Raw genomic sequence first — 15,471 nt, 5'->3', positions numbered from 1 at the left:
GTGTAGTTCGCTCTGACATCCAGTTATCACTGGCCTACACACACACACGCACACACACACACACACACACACACACACACACACACACACACACACACACACACACACACACAGAAGTCAAAAACAGAACGACTGGTGCAAAGCTCATGTCTGTTATTTCGTTTCTTAAACATCTTGTGAAGGCAGATGCTATGTTGTACTTCGGTGCATACCATTCAGCATTTTACACAGATAAAACACACATACCCACTGACATTAGCTTCCATCTATGGTCTCCTTTCATGAGTGAGGGTTACGTAACTACATTAATCTCTGATCTCTCTTGCCCCCCCCCTCCTTTTCTGTCTTTCAGCCGTGAAGCACAAAAAATAAAAAGAGTGAAAGAAAAACAGGAGACAGAAAGAGAAAAGATGACAATTGGCAAGAACTCCAGGAAAAGCTCTGCGCGGAGCTCCATCCGGGCGCCAAAGTTCCTCGACAAATCCAGCGGCTTCTACGGTCGCCTGGATGAGCCTGAGCCCGCCGGAGAGGGAGAGAAGGTGAGGGGGGAAGAAGTGGAGGAGATGTGTCACAAGAGGGGGGACAGCAGCAGAGACGGGGGAGTCGTTGCGAGCAGCCTGAGCTCAGGGGCAGATGAGAGGGAGGAAGTCGAGGCGTTTGACCTCAATGAAGGGATGATGGAAGACGACGGGGAGACTCTCCTCCAGAGGACACCCAGCCGAAGCAGCAGCAGGTGGAGAAGGAGCTCCAGGAGGAAGCAGAAGGTGGAGAGAGGCGAGGAGGACGTGGCCCGGGATGATGGCCGCAGCTCGAGCACAGAGAGTCCAGTGGGCCCACATGCCCTGGAGGGCACCAGGGTGGTAATTGAAGTGGAGACGGAGAAAGTGAAGAAGATGGAGGAAGAGAAGGAGAAAGCAGGAAGAGGGATGGAGCCCACGCTTCTTCACTTCTCGATTCGGGAGGATGCGGACGACCGGGTCCTGATCAGAGACAATCAGAGGTGGAGAGAAGAGGAAGGAGAGGAGGAGAGGAGGATGAAGAGGGAGCAAGAGGAGGGAATGAAGGTGGTGAAGAGGAACACGGTGAAGAATTACCGCAAGGTGAGAGAAAATTGACGAGTTTCTGTCAAGTTGTTATTAGCATATTGCAAACAGGCTTTTATTCTGCTAATTCTCATATTTACACAAATTCCATCTTCAGCTTCACAGAGTTGAACTTTAAGCCCTGAACATTACATAACCGAGTCCTCAGAGTTGGTGGAGCAGAGGGGTAAAGTTCTCCCTCAGCATCCACATACTGGGCTATTAATCACCATGGAAACTATCACCTAATAATAGACTGCCAGCAGGGTCAAGGTACAGCAGCCACTGGTGCATGTCACCGACTCATTAGGTCACTTCCTCTGATGGGATTTTTCCTTTACGTCACATTTAACGGCATTCAAATCAAACCAAACGATGGCGGGACAGAGGTTTCGCCAACAGGCTTTTAGTTATACGAGCTAACAGGTCCGTGTCCGCTCACCTGATGCACGGTTTTCTGCTCCCTTGGAAACACATGCACAGAGGTGACATTCCTGTGCCTCCCATATCGTGTCCTTTGATCAGTGGAACGAAGTATGGCACTGTTTACCCGCCCACTAGGCCCACACCATAAAGAACATTCCACTGCCGTTAACCAATCAGCTTCACCCTCAGGCCTGTGTCTGCACAAGATTAGTTTGATGTGTAAGGAAATGAAAATGAGAATTCCTGTTGCTGTTCAATGTTGAAGAGTCTTGAACGGTGTAAAAACACGATAGTCACAATAGCAATAGGCTTAGAGCAGTGGTTCCCATCCAAGATATATCTGAGGGGTACAAAAAGTTAGTTTTTCTTTTTTTGTATTAGCTTTTTGCTTATGATACACAGAATTTTATATCTTCAGGTCATCGTCCACAGATACAAGAGAGACAGTTTCTATACTTCCACTTATTTCCAATGAACTGCGGCTGTAAACTGATGAGCCTTTCAGTCAGGACACAGCAGGTCAGCTGAACATGCGAAAATGTGACAATTCAACATGTGTGGAGGATAAAGTTTGCCTCAATAATTACTAAAAATAACTTCCTAAAAAACGAATTATTAACAAAATAGAGACCTATAAGATGCTACAGAGAAAGAGAAGCAATCAAAAAGATAACAGGAAATCACCACGCTAATCCCACCACTAGACTGTGATTGTGGTTTAAACATAAACACGATTATAATGTACAGTGCCTTTTTCTGATCATGTGTATGGGTCATTAACCTTTACCCTCTCGTTCTCGTCAGGCCTTGGACCGAGCCTTCCGTCGCGGCTGGGAGGCCTTCATCACCAACCTCTACAGCGTCACGCTCGCACCTGTGACATCATCATCCTCGCCGCCATCTTCCCCACCGTCGTTGAAGAAGAAAGTGCAACACAACTCCGTGTTGGCTGAGTTTCAGTAGAGACTTGCGAGCGACATGGACAATCAAACTAACCCCTTTCTAATATTTAGTTGGATCGAATCGTGGTTATGCACCGCGGACTGTCCTGCCTGAATGACGTTTCTCACAGCATCAGCTATCACAGAGACCACATGATGCGAGTCATACATTAGGCCTCAGAAACATTACTTAGTTATGCAAGTCACTGAGTCTTAATTGCTCATCATACAGTTTATTGCCTTGTCTCACGGTGCACATTAGTTTGCACACAGACTGCAGGGATTCAGTTTTGCTGTTGCTTTTACGGTGAAGTCTATGGGCTTGAATGGAAAAGCCCTTCATGTGACTGAGTTCAGCTGCTTCTGGTTCCCCTCTACGATGTTGCCACTTTCAAATTAGGTCTTAACATCTCAGCTCCTTAAATTCGGTCCACTGTCAAGAGCTTAGAGCACAAATAGTCTTTGCATCCTTTGGTTTAGCACTGTGAAACTACTAAAGTGTTGATGTGCCACCAAAAGGAATGGAAAATGTACAACCGCATGAGCAGTGACTGATTAGTGGACTTCAGTTTTGGAGACATTTCTGTATGTTAATCAGTGTCATTTATTGCTGCCTGACAGCTAATCAGTAATGAGAGGAGGACACGCACACACAGTGAATCAGTATTTCGGCACTGTGATAGTGATTAACGCACACATTTTTCTATGTTAATATTTTTTTGAAATTGCATTTTTTTTTTACCAATGCTAAGAGATTCAAACAGGGGGTTTGCCGTCTGTGTGCACAGAAACACGCAAGAGTACAGCTTGTCATTGTTTGACTTCCTCACTGTGTGTTCTGGTGAAGGTTATATAACCTGAAGGGACAAGCAGGAGAGTGTGTGCATGTGTGTGCAAATGAGAGAGAGAGAGAAAGAGATATTTTTTATAGCCTGGTTATAAATCAGCCTTTGTTTCACTTGTTACCGTTGCAGCTGCACATCATGAAGAAGTTTTAGTGGCCTAAAACATCACTAATTGGCACTTTAAAGGTCAAAATAGAGTTAACTTCGGTACATGCATTCAACATGCAACTGGTGGAAAGAAGACATCATAGAAGTGATTCAGGAGATTTTCAAAATATTAATTATTTACCCTTGTTACAATGAAAATATAATGTAATCCTACTGTAATTCCCTGTTATCTACTTTATATCAGATTTATATATTACCTCTTGCAAACTAGACTGAATAGCTGGAAGAAGTTGGTGTGGTTGTATATGATTGTTTAAAAATGTGTTAATTTTTTATAAAAAATCCTTTTGTATCCTAATCAAAGCATCTGAAGTCATGGGACATAAAAATAAGCACTTTTCTGAATAAATAAAGACTTAATTTATTGTACTGGTTGTATTTTCATGTTTTGGGATGAATGCAATATGAATGGATTTGTCCGGATTTTAATTAGCTGATGTCAGTCATTGTTGTATGAATGAGTCAGAATGAATAAGATGTAAAACACAGCATCTCATCATCATATCCACTGTGCCATGACACCGAGCAGCTTAAAAAACGGACCAATGAGAGTGCTCAAATCATGATGACGGTTAACGTTAACTTGCTGAACTTTGATATCGTATGTAAATATGATCGAAAAGCTTTCTGGAGTTTTCAGTGCATATGGCACATGATAATATAAGATATGAATCTAGACCCATACATACGGTACAAGGTTGTAACAAATGGATCTAAGGCTACTTAATGACAAGTGATTAAACATGATCATTTTTGAACCACAGAAACTTGTGTTAAAACTGAAGAAAAAAAGGTACCTCCTATTCTTGATAATATTATTTTAATTAAAGAAAACTTCCCGCTTTCTTATCTTAATATTAATTCCCACTGTATTGTGGTAAATAAATCTCGAATTGGGAAGAAAATGTTGCTTTTTCAGTAACTTTGCTTCCACCGTGTGGATGTAAACAATGTGTTTTATTTTCTGAACGGAAATGACGCAATAACAAATAAACTGTAGTTTTCTTTTGGACTTCAGCTCTCAGTCCTCTATCCACAAAAGGTGATAGTCAGTTTATCATAAATAAAACAGTTTTCTTTGTCAAATTTTATTTTTTTCGAAAGCTAAGCTCGTGGAAATCCCAGAGACAGTTTTCCCGGTCATATTTTGCCTGGTGGGAGGAGTCCTTCACCGGGGACATAAAAGCCAGACGGACCGGTAAGCTCGTCCACTTCCTTCTCTGTTCTGTTCGAGGTAAGACTTCTCACATTGCTGGTTAGAGCGCCTTCACTTTGAGACTTGTATGTTATAATAAATAACACGGTGGACTTTATGCATTGACAATACATTGCATCGCTTATTGAGATACTTCTGAACTTAGTTACAGAACTCCGTTTTGTTTAAGCTTGCAGCTTCTGTGCAGCTGTTCAGTGACCAGAGTTCATCACAATCCTTAACCATCCGGCACTAAAGCGCATTATTTTAATCTGATTAGTTTGATGAACATGAACGATATCATGTTTTCTAGATGTTGCACGGAGTATTTAGTGCGTAACACAAGTTAAACACGTTCTTGTTGAATTCTTCCAGCAATGGCCGCTGCACGTTTGGTGCGGCTGCCAGCAGTGTCTCTCAATGATGATAATTACACAGACCTGTTCTGAATGACTGTGATTGCATTGAATAATTCTGATGTGAGACACTAGTTATATATATATATAAATGTATTTATTTTTCTTGACTCGTGCCATCCTGAACTCTGCTCGTGGCGCGGTCACGTGTTACCCGGCCACATGACGTTAGCCTGCTAGCTAACGCTTCGTGTTAAAACAATGCTTTCTCTAGTTTACAGATGGAGACGAAACATCCAGAAACTGCTAGCTGCCAAGGTAATTATCTACACCACGTTGCTCTTTGGGACGTGATGTAGCATCACATGTGTATTATATTGATGCTTTTGGGTTAGCTCGACATAACCGGGAGCCCTTAATGCTACAATGATGACATTGAACTCTCTCACTGAAATTCTTTTGAGGAAATTTAACACCAAATTCTGAGTGGCATGAAACATATCTTATAAGTGAGATGCATGAAGTCGTCTTAAAACTCATGACATTGTTTTTCCCCTCCAGGCATGAGGAGACTGTGACTGAACTCTGTACATGAGGTAATTTAAAGATCAGTTCTTCATATCAGAATCTGTTGACTCTGGCTTTCTGGTGCTGCAGTGATGAATCTATGAATTCTCTACCTGAATCAGCATTTGAAGAAGAAACTTCTTTACCAGATTCTGAGAAGCATAAGAATCACACTTTGTTAAATGGTAATAAAGGTCCCCGTCTAAATCTGAGCTCTCCTCCTTCAGATGTTCACGGCCAATCACAGATGTGGCTCAAGAATGTGGACTTCTGCAGGTAAGCTAGAAGGGACCCTCAGATTCCACAAGAGCCATAAATGATTTTTTTTTTTTATAGACAAGCATATGGCTGCTTTTTGTGATGAGAGGTTATTAACCTGATGAGCCCTTGAGCATACTGAAGCTCAGATTTACCCCTCAGTTTATGGCTAACCCTGATTCTTTTCAGGTTCTGCACGGGCGACTCACTAAACTCTACAAAGTGCACAATGGTGAGAAACGCATGGATTTATTTGAGTTTGTTCAGTGGCGGTGTGTAAACATGATGATTACAGAAGACAAGCATATACCTGATTAAAATGAAGCTAGCCTTCTATCTGATTACCCCTTGTTGAATAAATATAGTTCAAATTCCTATGCATGTGATTTACACCATGTTGTTTCTCTGGTAGGTGTCTGTTACCAGATGCTTGAAGAAGGATGTCGCATACAAGTCATCATGTAAGTCTGAGTGTGTTTGACAAGTTGGCTGAAATGCCTCCTGCAGAGAATCTGAAGTGTTCGTTTTTGTCTGCAACACCGAATTTATAACGGCGTGTTAAGTTGTTTGAGAGGATGAAATGGGGTAATACCCATCAAACCACTGGACGACTAATGTCACATGGCAGTTTGTCACCAAAGCACTGATCAAACATTTGAACTGTAATGTGACACAGAGTTATCGTTGGACCCTACTGAAGTGCTTTTTTCTCTCTTGCAGAGCCTTAAGGATTCAAGCATCATGGTAACTATTGTTTTCCTCCCAACACATTACAGTAATGTACATGTCGTCGTGCAGTGTCAATGATGAAGAAACTAGCGCACTTTGAACCGATGTGAAACGACACGAACTTCTGAGCAACTGCATTATTTTAGATATCTCTGCCAGTTTACCTTCTGGATTGTCTTTAAGTTGTGACGATCCTATTCTAAACTTTACATTTTCATCTCTTGCCAACAGATGATTCGTTGACGACTTCAACACGATTGTGGTCTGGTTGAAGGTAAGATATAAACATTTAGAGTATTGGCACCTGTATGTAGCCTTTATTCCCAGACCTGCTGAAAATGATGAGATATATATATATGGAATCTCGTTCGTCTGAACTAATGTTGAGAAATATCATATCTGATATCAGCAGAGGTCATTTTAAGCTGTAATGATGCAGTATGAGTAACGATCCTATTCCAAACTTGCGCATCTGGCTCAGTCGTGTGACCTGTTCATTCATATTTGTTTGAAAGTCGATGGTGGGGACGTGAACATTGAGTTTCCTTTGAATGTGCAGTAAATTTCATCTCTTGCCAACAGATGATTCGTCGACTACTTCAACACGACTGGTCTAGTTGAAGGTAAGATATAAACATTTAGAGGATTGGTACCAGTAGCCTTTAGTCCCAGACCTGCTGAAAATGATGATACATTTGGAATATCGTTCGTCTGAACTAAAATTGAGAATATCTGACAATCAGCGACGGTCGACAGTGAGTAGTGTTTGTTTGTGTCCTCAGATCTGACTGTAGTCTGTTGCAGGTGTCTGGTTTGGAAGATGCCGATATCTTCTCCACAGCAACGGTGTTCGTCCAGGTGAGCGAGCTCTTTAAACATTAACTAGGTGATCGACAACAAGTTTATAGTCTAATTTACAACTAGAAAGGTTTCCTTCGTGATGATATCCGCACACGTCTTACGCCTTGGTTCAATGCCAGAACCTGAAAAGGTGGACCCACTGGTGTTACCTTGGCAATAAGGGGAAGACACGTTGGGGTTGTCAACAGTCTGAATGGAAACTAAACGTGGATTTGACTAAATAATGAAATTGTGACTCTGCCTGCCAGTGAGATGTGGGTGATAATGGAAGTTTAGAACATGATGTAGTGTCAGACCAGTGCTTTGACAAGAAGAAGCTATATGTCGTCTCTTTAGCTGCTGTAGTGAAAGTGTCCTAACGAGTTCCTCGTCTTCAGCCAGCAGGACGGCGCTGCCTGACAAGCTGTGGATGAAAATGGACACGGTATGTTTGAATCTCAACCACCACAGTGACACTATTGTAGAGTGAGATGATGAACTATCTGGCTTATTGAACAGGCCCATCCCTCCAGGTACCAGACTAACCATGCTTGAAACCATCAGACTCCCCGTTGGTCCGATCAGACACTGAGAACCCTGAAACCAGCTTTCATGTGTAAAGTGATCTCCGGCTCCCTGAAGGGTTCTGATGGTGTGGCTTGTTTGTTACCTGGATAATGACTGAAAACATTTGATGATCACATTCTTAACACTAGTTCTGTGCATCAACAGACGCGTAAACTTCGTAACTTTTCTTCTTTGTTCTTAGAAGTCAGCCTCTATGCTGAACGAGTGACGTCGTCTGGATTGCCCAGACTTGTAAGTAGTAAATGTCTGTCAGTGATTACTTGTGATTCTTAAAGGAACAGTGTGTAAGTTTTATGAGAATTGGCAGCAATTTTATAATCACCGGGGAAAAAAAGTTCAAATTAAGACTGCGCATTTTGCATACAAGTAGTAGAGTCTTTTTCATATTCATAACAAGAAAAGTATTTCTTTCACCTCAAAGCCGTCGTGGCACTCGGCCGTTGGGAGGCGTTACAATTGGATACGATCGTGCCACTAAATCTTACACACGGCTCCTTCAGTAGAAGTGATGAGTTTGTTATTACCGCCCCAGTCTGATAATTCATGACTGATTGGTACCCCTCTGATCACACTAGAATTAATAATGTAGTTGCTCACATTAATCAAACTAGATGGACTAACCCGTTTCACTGGTTACAGGTTTGGTGTCGGCCTCGTCGGTGGGGTGAACAGCAGACCCCTGGGACCGTTGCAGGTAAATCACAGTAATGTTTCTGGGATTGCAGGCGTGATGTGGACATACCCTCAGTCAGGAGTGTCCCACCAGCCGCTTCTTTCTCCTCCAGTCAGCCTCCCCTCCTATTGACCCTGTACGGCACTGAGCACCCTGACTACCTCCTTCAGGTCAAGGGATATATAAACGATTAAAGATGTAGATCTGTGTATGTATATAACAAATGTATTTATCGCTAGATGAATGCATGTATAGCTTGATTATTCTAGATACATTAGTGGTGGAGAGGAGCTTGACCTCCCTCAGGTGTAGTGACCTGCAGGAGTTCTGATGGAGAGTGCTGACTGAGAACCAACTTCTGGTTACATCCCAGAAGCTAAATCCTACCTTGTATTCTAATTTAACATTGTACTGAAAACTTCAACTAAAGTAACGATGCTTGGGGACGTAAAGGCAGTCAGCATTAACTGTTTAAGACAAACTGCATGGCAACATTGTACTAAAGATTTGACACCACAGAATTGACTTTATTTAATGGTAGTACAAAACACTTAAGATAATACATTGAGATGGTAAATGAATGAACCGGTGGCAGCCAGAGTATCACATTCTCTGCAGCGTGTTGTGGATGCACACATTTTATAATACATCTAATTGAAAGTGGACACATAGGCGTGGAACAAGTGTGGCCCATAATCATTATTTATATCCATCTTTCTTTTAGGTCATGCGGTGTGAAGTTATTGCATGTCTCGATCGTGTGCGCCCTGTCCGCTCATGTTGGTGAGTATTCAAATGTTTGCATTTGGCGCTGATTCGATTTACTTGCTTGCTAATTAAAGTAGAAGTGATGAGTTTGTTATTACCGCCCCAGTCTGATAATTCATGACTGATTGGTACCCCTCTGATCACACTAGAACTAATGTAGTCGTTGGCATTAATCAAACCGGAATGACTAACGCTCGTCTCTTGTTGCAGTTTTGGTGATGCTGTCCGACTCTTCAGTGTGGGGAACAGCAGAGGTGCTTTAAACTGCTGCAGGTAAATGAGAACACATACTGTACTTTCCGGACTATAGAGCGCAACCGGTATATAGGACGCACCAGCTGATTTTTAAAAGAAAAAAATAATTTGTACATGGATACGCCGCACTAGTCTATAAGCCGCAGGTGTCCCCATTGAACAGCAAGATGCTTTCAACAGTACTAAAGTTGTCGTCTATGAACATCATAACATGTCACTAGCTTCTAAGCTAATTTTAACATTACGGCCAATGTGGAAATGCTAACTGCGATTAGCATTAGCGAGCATATAATATATCTTTGTACATCTTTTCATGCAGACATACTTGCATTACAGACTAAGGTCTCTCACGGCTACCAAACGAAAAACTATGAGGCATTAACTGTTGTTGCTCATAGCTCTGAATGGCTGTTGTGCTAGCAGCAACTGGCCAAGCCAGTTGGCCGTAAATGCTATTCAGAGCTATGAGAAGAGCAGCTTTTTCTCAAGTCTGCCAGTGGACCCTAACAGTGTGGAAGAATCCATCATCACCAACGGGTTCTGAAAGGCTGGGATACTATGAGATTATGGGGACAGCGCAATGAGGACAACACAAGCTCAAGGGCGGATTTGCCCCGGTTCATGATGTGGTGTGTTCAAGGACCCAAATGCAGACTCGTTTATTTTTTTACAGTTCTACAAAACATTTATTTCTCTCACTCAAACACGCACACACAAAAAAACGGAACAAGCTTTGTAGAACTGGGAGAAAAAACGAGTACATTTGGGTCCTGGGGCAAACCGGGGCAAATCCGCCCTTGAGCTTGTGTTGTCCTCATTGCGCTGTCCCCTTAATCTCATAGTATCCCAGCCTTTCAGAACCCGTTGGTGATGATGGATTCTTTCACACTGTTCCGCGCTGTTAGGATCCACTGGCAGACTTGAGAAAAAGCTGATCTTCGCTCATAGCTCTGAATAGCATTTACGGCTAACTGGCTTGGCCAGTTGCTGCTAGCACAACAGCTATTCAGAGCTATGAGCAACAACAGTTATTGCCTCATTGCTGTGTCTGCATGAAAAGATATATTATATATTTGCTTATGCTAATCGCGGTTAGCATTTCCCCATTGTCCGTAATGTTAAAATTAGCTTAGACGCTAGCGAGTCGGACATGTACTGTTAAAAGCATCTTGCCGTTCAACCTTTTTTGTTAACAGTCCTAGTGAGAGGTAGGTCAAAGGTACTTCATCCATATTGTAGCGACCCTGTCAGTAACAGCTGGTAGCAGAGGGGTTGCTGGTAGCAACTGTTCTGTGTCGGGAGCTAGTAAATGTTGTGTTAGACCGGAACCGGAAGTTGCGGTTGTTGTGGCGGAGAAAAGCTTTGGAAAAATCCATATATAAAGCGCACCGGACTATAAGCAGACGCCTCAAAGCGTGGGGTAAAAAGTAGCGGCTTATAGTCCGAAAAGTACGGTAGTAATGTTTCTGGGATTGGGGATATGATGACGACTTGGGTGGCTCAGTCAAGGGATATCTGTGCCCCCTTACTCCTCCAGTGGGCCGCGCCTCCTGTTGACCCTGTATGGCACTGAGGACCCTGGCCCCCTCAGGTGTAAAGTGACCTGCTGGAGTTCTGATGGAGTAGAGTGCTAGCTGTGAGGGCATGACTGAAAATTTCTCTGATCTCATCCCAGAAGCTAAATCCTACATTTACACAGCTTGCAATTTGTATACCAGTCAAAAGCGTGTGACCAGAATGGTATTTAGGTTTGAACTGTACAATCAGGTAGTTTAAGATGTACTAGTCATTCTCCTTTACATTGCTTCAGCAATATTGTTTAAGACAAAAAGGGCAGATGACTCAAAGCAATAGTTTAAATGAGAGAATTCTCCAAAGAGGCAAACTATTATTAGCTACGGTAGTTTAAAACATTACATTTACAAATGTTTTTATATATTGCCACCCAATCTGAGACATTGTGACTGATTGGTATCCACTCTGCTTACAGACTATGATCTCTTGTCTTGTGTTGTGTGCACATTTTGATATCTTGTGTTATCTTGTCAGAGTCCTGCTGGGTCTGCTGCCGCCTGCTTCTGGAGTTCATGGTAAGAATTGAGAACTTAAGCGTCAATATTTTCCTCTAGAAGTGATGTTTGTTTTTACCGCCCCAGTCTGAGAATTCATGACTGATTGGTACGCCTCTGATCAACATGTTGACTTTAATGTTGTGGTGTAAGTTTATGCCACTTGTTTTTAAAATGATGTCCGTCTTTACAGACTCTGGCCAGACCGTGGACTCATCAGTCGGCTCATGCTGCAGGAAGTTTCCCAAAAGCTCCAGGAATACTTCAGAAGACATGTTTACATATTCATAAGTACCAATGATAACCTGTAGTTGATGCTCATTGGATCAGATGAGCAGGACAGTTATGGGCCTTGAATGATGTGTTATTTGGTCCATGGACCGTTCAATGCTTTCACTTGAATGTGTACTTCTAGGTAACTGGAAATTATTTTCAAATAAATTTGTAATTAATTCATAAAAGTGTTTGTTTTTAATACAGCATATTTTGTGTATTTTATATCCCAGGATGCAAGAGACAGAAGCGTAAATCTGAAACTGCTACAAATGGTCATCAGATTTTCTGTCACTTACTTTATTCACATAATTGAGTATTTAGTATAATTGAGTTTTAAGTGATTTAGTTGAGAGTATATTAATCCTGTAAATCTCACATTTGAAAAGTTTGTACTATGAAGTAATGTGACCGTGCCCGGTTCAGTGTTCAAAAATCAAATGTCTATAATACAGTGAAAATATGCAATGTGTTCTAAGACTCATTTTCTAATGTAATGCTAAAATGTCTGGAATGTTTATATTTTTTCACGAGTTAAAACACCTTTATGTATTTCAGAAATTGTCACATTCAGTTTTCAGTCATGACTGTAATCTTTATTCAAAAGGCATTTAAATGACTTAGAACATGGTGGTCAGGCATTGCATACTGTAAACAAGCTTCATTTAAGTTTCTAAATTCTAATCTGCAAAATGCGGAATTTAAACTTTGGAGGCGCATGAGCACGACTGCTCTGAACGGATCAGAGATGGGCCGGGTTGTCGGTGACTCTGATTAGAAAGCCTGGCAAAGATCCATCTGAACTCACCAGCTACAGACCAATAGCGCGAACGTCTAACAAGATAATGGAAAGGATAACAGAAATATTTTCATATGAGCTTGGGAAGAGAGGACTGCTGGCATGTTTTAGGAAGGCAGTACAAGAAGCAATTGAGGTGAAGTGGGGGTGTGATTGGAGGTTCAGGTTCTCAGTTGAACAAAACACAAACTGTCTTTTTCACCAGGAAAAAAAGGATGGGATGAAGCTATGAGGAAGACTCAAAGGGTTGGAACAACAGTTCTTTTTGAGTCATGGCTAACAGACCATATCAGGAGAAGAGAGGAAAAATGCAAACAAGTAATGAATGTGATGAGATGTGTGACTGGTAGGGAGTGGGGAGCCAGTTGTTCAGCATTAAATGCCATGTGGCCTTGATAGGATCTGTGTTGGATTACGGCAGCATAGCATACGGATCAGCAGCCAAATCTCTAATTGGTAAATTGGATGATCACTAAGCCATATAGACTCCTGCCTCTCAAACACTACCAGATTGTTCTTCAGTGCCAGACCTTCCAGCACCTTATCCCGGGCTGATTTCCTGTTGTCGGCCCTGCCTGCCCCTGATCGACCCGTCTCGCCTGACTCCCGGTAAACTCACCAGCCTTTTGTTGCTGACTTGTAATCATTCTGCTGCTCTGCTGTAACACTCTGTACCTGGTGGTGAGTTTACATTAAAAGCCAATGAATCCTGTGTGCTGCAACCTGTTACAGTTGCAGGTGGAATGAGAGGAGTCGGGGATGAAACTTTGGTTTGTGTCTGATCTAAGGATAAGCCCTTCAGTAGCTTACCCGGTGACTGCTCCATGGACACTTGTGTGGCCTGGTATAGATTGGTATTTGTTAGATGTCAAAGAAAAATGTATAGTTTATTTGGTAAGTGCATTTGAATATTGTGTAATAAAGAGTACCGTGATTATACACGGATGGTGCTAAGAAACCTGAGACAGGAGTGACAAGATTTGGGGTGGCAATACCAGCTAAAGGAATTTGACTCAACAGAAGAACATCCCATAATCTAGGGGTTTACACAGATGATGGACATGGAGCCAGTTGTGGTTGCACTACGATGGGTGGAAAAAAAACAAGACAAGAAAAGGTGTTCATCTCAGACTCCTCTTCAGCCCTCGCAAGTTTAAGGTGTTTTCATTTGAACAGCCGTCAAGACATAATGTATGAAGTCCTTCAGTCAGCTACAAGAATAACTAATTAGGGAGCTCAGGTTAAATTCCTGTGTACCAGCACATATAGGGAATGAGAGGGCGGATGAGTTTGCTTTAAAGAAAGGAAACTTAGAAATGAAGATTAGCATCAGTAAGGCAGAGGTCAAATGTATTATCTGGGAAAATATCAACCAAATGTGGCAAAATAGGTGAGACCGGGAGGAGAACGGGAGACATTTATATCATATTCAAGAGTCAAAGTTACCAGGGTATAGTTCTGAGAATCTGAGAGAGGAAACTGTGTTGACAAGGTCTGTAATGCAATGAACAAAACACTGAACATGATAGAAAACACCAGACAGGGTTGTGTGGAGAAGAGGAGTCAGTTGAGCACGTAGTTGAGTATGAGATGCAGAGAGAGCTGGTGAGGAATAATCTGAGGGAGTTGGCGGTGCATGAATGCACACTGAAAGGAGTACTGAGCACGGGTTAGGGTACTGTAAGCTTTATTAAGGAACACAGTTTTTTTTAAAAAAAATTTTTATACAGGGTATGATTGAAATGCAGGGATAAGGTACAAGGGTGCTGGTTAGAGTGCTTGTTTTTTTGTATTTTGTTTTGGGGTACTTATTGTAAGTCTTGTCTGATCCACACTCCGAAGCAGAAGGTGGCGGTAATGCACCAATAAGATGCATAACAACTACCGTAAAACCAGAAGAAGTTGTTTTAGGTGTGGCGCGTGCGTTACCCTCTGTGCTCCAGTGTTTTGACGAAGCCCAGCGTTGGGGACAAGGTGCTGACGTCTTCTCCATTGAACTGCTTCAGGATGGTCGTCTTACCCGCGTTGTCCAGACCTCTGCACGAGCCAGGTTAAAGAAGAAACTCATACTTTTAAATATCCTAGTTCATTAAATTAAGACGTTACTGTCTCTCAGAACCAACATGGCTTCTCTCTTCTGTTCGAGGTAAGACTTCTCACATTGCTGGTTAGAGCTCCTTTACTTTGAAACTTGTACTTTATAATTGATAACTGTAATACTTGATGCATTTAGAATACATTGCATCGCTTCTGCGTTGCGTACTTCGCAACAGTTACAGGACCACGTTTTCTTAAAGCTTGCAGCGTTTCAGTGACTCACCGACCAGAGTTCATCCCAATCCTTAACCATCCGGCACTAAAACGCATTATTTTAAACTTATTAGTTCACTGAACATGAACGACAACATGTTTTCTAGATGTTGCACGGAGTATTTAGTGTGTAACACAAGTTAGACACGTTCTTGTTTAACTCTCCCAGCAATGGCCGCTGCAAGTTAGTGTGGCTGCCATTAGTGTCTCTCAATGATGATAATTACACAGACCTGTTCTGAATGACTGTGACTGCATTGAATAATTCTGATGTGAGACACTGGTTATATATAAATGTATTTTTTTTTTTTTTTTCGTGACTGGCTAAC

The sequence above is a fragment of the Melanostigma gelatinosum genome (assembly GCF_949748355.1).
Source record: "Melanostigma gelatinosum genome assembly, chromosome: 23".
NCBI classification, from domain to species: Eukaryota; Metazoa; Chordata; class Actinopteri; order Perciformes; family Zoarcidae; genus Melanostigma; species Melanostigma gelatinosum.
Note: the sequence above shows the minus strand (reverse complement) of the source record.